At 35.7% G+C, this 7,208-nt stretch overlaps 1 long non-coding RNA gene across 1 annotated transcript; it reads left to right on the forward strand.

Annotated features, from left to right (window-relative positions):
- The first annotated feature begins 820 nt into the window (after nt 1-820).
- LOC127943337 (uncharacterized) lies at nt 821-3,945 on the forward strand. Its single transcript, XR_008149623.1, has 3 exons — nt 821-852; nt 3,070-3,102; nt 3,196-3,945. It is a non-coding gene; the product is annotated as an uncharacterized LOC127943337 (long non-coding RNA).
- The last annotated feature ends 3,263 nt before the right edge of the window (nt 3,946-7,208 follow it).

Below are 7,208 nucleotides of genomic sequence, written 5' to 3' on the forward strand. Positions count from 1 at the left end.
TGATTTAATGATCTACAGCAAAATATAGAGAGCTTTGGTGATAACTAAGTGGACATTTCATTACTGCAATATTAATTTCTCACTAGAAATAATTTAAAAAGTGGAAAAAGTTGATCAAAAACAGACATTTACACATAAAATGACCACCGACCACAACTTTCAGATGCCATCTTTATTTTTTGGTTTAACTGTCACAGAATGGAACGCACAGGATTGTGGGACTTCATAGGCAGCGAAGGATACATATATCCCAACAAACAAAGAACGTTGTGAGGACGTCGCCAGTTAGTCGTCATTTGGTCAGCGCGACATTACTTTATGGCAACGTTGTGAGGACGTCGTAGTAAAGTTCCATTTTTTTAAATCTTGGCTAACTTTCCAGAAATGTCGAGGGCACGTACTCAAAAGACGTTGCTAGTTAGTCCCATTGGGGACGTTGTAGCGACGTGGTCAGCTGGTCTTCAGATAACTTTTAATATTATTGCACTAGATGTATTATTATTATTAAGATACCATTTGAACAGCATATTCTTTGGGAAATATACAAAAAAATGAATCAAGCATGTTAAAATAATTATATATATATATATATATATATATATATATATATATATATATATATATATATATATATATATATATATATATATATATATATATATATGCCATCAGTTTAAGAACAATAAAATAAAATAAACAATTTACTTAGCAAATGGTGATAATGTTTGTTAATGAAAGAGAGTACGGGACCTTAAACTAGCAGGGCACGTCACTTTCTGAGTGAAATGCGCGACGTGTGCGTGCCCGTCATTTTGTAACGGTCAACTTCCAGCGGACGGACACGGAGGAAAGGTAAGTCCTATAAATCTACTTTTATCAGGGGCGTAGCAGCCATTTTAAAAGTGGGTGGGACAGCTGTATGGTGATTTGACCCAAAGCTGATGTTCATAATAAATTCTAAATAGAATACCAATTGGCATTTTACTTTTTCAAATTTGGGAACATGACATGATAGCTTACAGGAACCTATTTTTGTTAAATCATACTCAAAATTTAAAAATACTGCAGGACTTTGAGACCAATGGGAGACCATCTATAATTTTTTTTTATTTTTTATGAAATAAAGATATTTTATGATATATACAATATTTCAGTTGCACTACATTTGAACAATACCTTTTTTTTTTAACAGTTGGACAAAAACAGGTGTTAAATGAGTATACAGATTCCATCTACAGTAATTTTATACAAACATACATTTCATGAAAAATATGAGACAGATGATCTGTGAAAAAATCAAGCTCCTCTGGCTCCTCCCAGTGGTCCTATTGCCATTTGCAGAAATACATCACTCCCGGTAAAAAACAACCAATCAGAGCTGCGGTCCGTAACTTTGTGTGTTTTCAAAATGTAGAAAAATGTATATAATAAGCGAGTACACCATGAATCCATTTTCCAAACCGTGTTTTTGGCTTGTCCTGAATCACTAGGGTGCACCTATAATAAGTGTTTATATTCTGACTATTGTAGATTGCTTCGGGGATACCGCGGCGGAGTAACCCAGTACCTTTGTGATTCTTCATAGACATAAACAGAGAGAAGTAGTTCCGGCTATGATGTTCTTCCGCAAGACGCAAGCAGTTCTGTTTATTAACCGCTAGAGCGTCAAAAGTTCCCTACCGCAGATTTAAGATAGTCAATCTGCTTTTTTTTATACAAGTCTCACCTGTACACATTCTGGAGAGGTTGAGCAACTGACCCCTCTCTCTGCCAGTGACGTCACAGCCTGCCTTTAATACAGACTAGTTAGGACATAAAGTAAAAGTTATGAATTAAACGAATACAATTTGATAAAGTATTTTAAGATATTCGTTGCAAAACAAATATATGATTTATTGTGAAATGATAATTTTACTCCGCGAGCAGCACGTAGACAAACAAAAGACAGCAGAAACCAATAATATTGTTACGTCTTATTTAGCAGACGCTTTTATCCAAAGTGACAATTAGGAGAGCATTTAACACACTGAATCCGGCGCGACGTGACGAGGTCCATACGGGTTCAATAGGTTAAATCATAACATGAAAACTTTATCGCACGATTTGTGTCATCGCGACATACTGTAACATACTTACAGTGTGTGTTTGAAAAAAGGATGTAATCGTCCTTAGCTTTTTTCTGGGGTGCATTTTATCCCAGACGGCCTAATAGCAAAGTGAACAAACGAACGAACGAAAATTCAGAAGAGCAACAAGAGATTTGAAGCTCATAGCAGACGCGCCCAGGAGATGATTCGCTCTGTGATTGGCTGAATGTTACTTCACTCAAATCTAAGTAACAAATCAGAGAACACTACAGGAAATATTCACGCTGGATCCTAAAAAAAAAAAAAAAATGAGCAGGGGTCAGAATCACCTGTTTCTAAAAGTGCGGGGGACACCCCCCCGTCCCCCCCGGTTGCTACGCCCCTGACTTTTATTCATAGATTTTAACTGATACAACGGTAAATGCCATCAAAGAGGAGTATTGTTTTGTATTTTTGTAGGTTTTCTCTTTCAATTTAATAAATAAATGCTCTGTTTGGTTAATTACCTCAAAAGCAGTCTCAGAGGTGGTCTAAGGTAACGTTAACTGTAAAAATCGAATATAACCTTACCTGTTTTAAATTATTTGAAATTTATCACTATAAACTATACAGTATTAACTTTCTAATTATTCAATTTTTAACTGTAGTAACGTTAATTAGTTTGTTTGAATACCTGCTGCTCGAGCTTGATGATGCTCATGCTATCCATGCTTTGAACTTGAATATAATCCGATATAACGTTAAATATAAAGTTTAACGTTAATTAGACCGAGGCTGCCGAAATCATGTTCAGTGTAACGTTATGTGGGATTAATAATTTCCCCTTTTCTCCCTCAAGTGGCAGGCTTGTAAATTCTGTCATCTGTTCATTATTGGTGTTAATGGTGTTTTTCAAATGCATGCTTTTTAATGCTAGTTTAATTCTCAAATTGATCTGATACTTTCGTTTCACAAAAAGTAAACAAATTGTTCACTTTTTTAGGGCCTGACAACCACCAGTTGAGTCCATGATTCAGTGAGTTCCTTATAAGGAAATATATTTGTTACCACCTAGTAATTTAAATGTATTATTTATTGCTTTAAAATGAACACATATATTTATCATCAGGGGAAGAGACAGTCTGGGCAGCAGCAACAAGACAACTATTACAAGTAGAGATGGGTTTCAAGAACTGGTACTAATTTGGTTCCTGACTTGTTCAGTACTGAAAACATTTACATAAGGTACAGGATCAATAGTGCTGCTATCAGTATTCTTGTAACATTGATTCATTACCCTTTAGACACAACCACATATCCTCCAAATCATCTCTGCGTGGATGGCAGCAAGGATCCAGGATCAAGAGTTCATTCTTCATGGAGACTGTTCCACAGGAAGCAGTTTCTCCTGGGTGAAAAACTAAACCTGGTTGTTTCAGCATCACTCAGGCAAGACTAAATACTTTTAAATTGATTTCAGTTGGATATGTGTTTCAGGTCATCCTGACCATTCTGCTGTTCTGGATGTAAGGCCGTGCTGGAACTACATTTCTCGTGGTTGAAAGATTTGTGCAGCGGTATCCAGACATATAACGCCCCATCACACGGGGCGTCAACGCCTCTCGTTTACTTTTAAATGAAGTGACATCAAGCATGGTGAAATTAATTCTAGAAATTAATTCTAAATAGAAGTTGAAGACTTTTCAAGCGCCAATGCAGCCGTCCTCCAGTCAGAACATCTTATGCAAATACCCAAGCGCAGACGCAAGCCAATCGAGTGCATGCAATACCAGAAAACTAATGTGATTGGCTGTCACTATGAGAAGAGACAGTAATTCTGATCCGATATCAGTGTCGTTTTTTGCAAAAAAATTTTTAAATCAATGTAGGATTTTCTATACTTCTGTGTAGGGATGTCAATTTTCAATCATTTACATGATTGATCGTCGTTTAAATTAACAATCAAATAATTGATTAATCGTTAACCTAAAAGTCTATTGCAGTAACACCCAGTCACTGGTATGACAGGATGTGCAAAAGTGTGTGTGTGTGTGTGTGTGTATATATATATATATATATATATATATATATATATATATATATATATATATATACACACACTGTAAAACTGTAAAATATATATTTTACAGCAAAGACCAAAAGTTTGGACACACCTTCTCATTCAAAGAGTTTTCTTTATTTTCATGACTATGAAAATTGTAGATTCGCACTGAAAGCATCAAGGGCTATTTGAGCAAGAAGGAGAGTGATGGGGTGCTGCTCCAGATAACCTGGTCTCCACAGTCACCGGACCTGAACCCAATCCAGATGGTTTAGGGGTGAGCTGGACCGCAGGCAGAAGGCAAAAGAACCAACAAGTGCTAAGCATCTCTCAGGGAACTCCTTCAAGACTGTTGGAAGACCATTTCAGGTGACAACCTCTTGAAGCTCATCAAGAGAATACCAAGAGTGTGCAAAGCAGTAATCAAAGCAAAAGCTGGCTACTTTGAAGAACCAAGAATATGACATATTTTCAGTTGTTTCACATTTTTTTGTTATGTATATAATTCCACATGTGTTAATTCATAGTTTTGATGCCTTCAGTGTGAATCTACAATTTTCATTTATTTTTGGAGACTCGCCACAATTTTAAAACTGATCGATTTTCAAAAAGGCTTCGTTGAATAAACATGAGTAACGTTACGTACTGCATGTTTAATAATTGACATTATAACATTTATATGTTTAAATATCAAAACGAGGCACAGGTGTTTTTATATCGCTTATTTCTGAAGAAAGACTTGCATGTTATATGCCTGATAAAGCAGCGTGTGAGCGTAGCTCTGCTTTGTTTACAGCTGTTACTGGGGAAACCTCTATTTCTCGCACTTTATGTCTATGCTTTAAAACATCTCCTGCTGGCAAAGAATGAATTTGCATTTTCATCAAGTCCGCCTGATCCACACAGAAAACATATTTTGTTTGTTATCAAAAAATATCTACTCTAGAGGGACTTGGCTGTTGTTATTGATTCTATTTGGAAGTCTACCGGTTAGGTTAGGTCCACAAAAGCGTTTGTTTATAAAAGTTTGTTTATGTTGTTGCCGTTGAAACCGTCTGTATATATAGGTGTGTGTGTGTGTGTGTGTGTGTATGTGTGTGTGTGTGTGTAAAATACATTTCTTTTAAATGTATAGCACAGTAATGAAGGCAGCAACATGTGGTAGATGGGACAGAACAAGAATCTTTCATTGTGCTAATGTATTATAATACGAAAGGGTATGGCTCCTATACAGCGTGCATCGCGTAAACACAACCAGTGCGCAGAATGATGCACTTGAAGCAACACAGAGTCACAGCGTGTATCATTACTCACAGAAATGTTCAAAACACCAAAAGAAGAGATATTTTTGTGTATTATATGTGTACAATATTTTGAGCCTTTTCTTTTAACAGTTTTAAATATCAGTTATTGTGCACTCTTGAAGAGAGTTTCATTGTTTTGACTGTAGTAACTAGGGCTGGGATGATATGCTAATCTGCCAATTCAATACTATCCCGATACTTGTGTGCCGATTCAATATATATTTATAATTATATATATATAATTTAGCATTGTGATTATAGTTATATAACTATTGCAATTCGGGGGGCTAATAGCAAGAATGCATAAAATTGAAAACCAGTGGTAGAGAAGACTTTTGTAATTTTACAAAAGATTACCTTTTTTTTCAATGTTTTGAACTTTGTGTTTCATAAAATAATCATGAAGAAAAAATTCAACTTTCCAGAAATGCTAAGTTTTCTTCCCCATCATTTCTAATATGGGGTGCGCTTCCCTAAAACCAACTTTGTTCAAAAAGTTCCTTAGTTACCAATAGAGTTCAGTGGAACTAACAACCGTAGTAAGCTAACTGCAGATGTGATTTACATCATGTATGTCATGAGCAGATGTACACTTTGATCTTAGAGGCAATAATGCGATTGGGTGCATGTAAATGCACTGATTTGTGATAATCAGCAATGTTTCCCGATCAGCATATCAGTATATGAAAAAGATCATGTGACACTGAAGACTGGAGTAAAGTTACTGAAAAATTCAGCTTTGCCTCATAATTATTTCAATAAATATGTTAAGTATATTAAAAAAAACAGTATGAAAACTGTTATTTCTTTCTTTATGTTTTTTTTTTTGTTTTGTTTTTTTTTTTGTTTTTAATTGATCAAATTAATCTAGCCTTGATGAGCAGAAGAGACTTCTCTTGAAAACCATAAAGAAAAGATTCCAGATTTTTGACTGGTTGTGAACATACATGAGCAACATTAACAAGATGATCCTCCCTTTCAGCTCAGAGGATGTTGACAGTGCAGGCCCAGGATGAAGAAGAGGAGGAAGAACACGTTTAACAATTTTCTCATAAGCTTGCCATGTGTTATAATAAAAACAATGAACATGGCTACAATAATATGCTAAATGTTATTAAAAGATTCCAGTTTGCAAGAAGTCTGAGTGTCTGACTCTACACTAGAGGAACTCTTTTCTGAAGAAGATCAGGTGCTGAGAAGGAGCCTTGTTCTACAGCAAAACACTGCATCAAGCCTCCTGTCCTTCCCTCAGAAGAGCCTGTCTTCTGCTGCTGGGGTAAGAAACACACTCTTCCTCTTCTCTATCAGCTGTCCTGCACCTAACTCTGCCTCCTCAGCACTGTCTGAAAGAGTCTTCTCCACAGTCAGTAATCACAGATCACAGATTCTTCTGAGAAAGTCAATACGCTCATTTTCTTAAAAAACTTAGTTTTTTCGGGTGGGACAAATAATACAGGAGAGATGCTAGAAATCTCTATATTGTTCATTTTTCATATCTTTACGCTTTATGAATGTTTTTCTTCTGAGAAGCTCAAAAATTATGGTTCTTTGGTAATTGTTATATTGTTTAGTTTTATCCTCTGATAGTGAGCACAGAGCCCTGATCATGACATGCAAGAAAAAGAAAGAAATCATGTCCATGATTTACTAATTTGTTCCCTCGATGTACTAAAACGTGCATGATTACTTGTACATTTCATTGATTTGCTAAATCGTATGCACAATTTACTAATTCGTTCTCTTGATGTATAAATAGTGTACACGTTTTAGCAAATC

This window comes from Carassius gibelio, chromosome A22 (genome assembly GCF_023724105.1).
Source record: "Carassius gibelio isolate Cgi1373 ecotype wild population from Czech Republic chromosome A22, carGib1.2-hapl.c, whole genome shotgun sequence".
NCBI lineage: Eukaryota > Metazoa > Chordata > Actinopteri > Cypriniformes > Cyprinidae > Carassius > Carassius gibelio.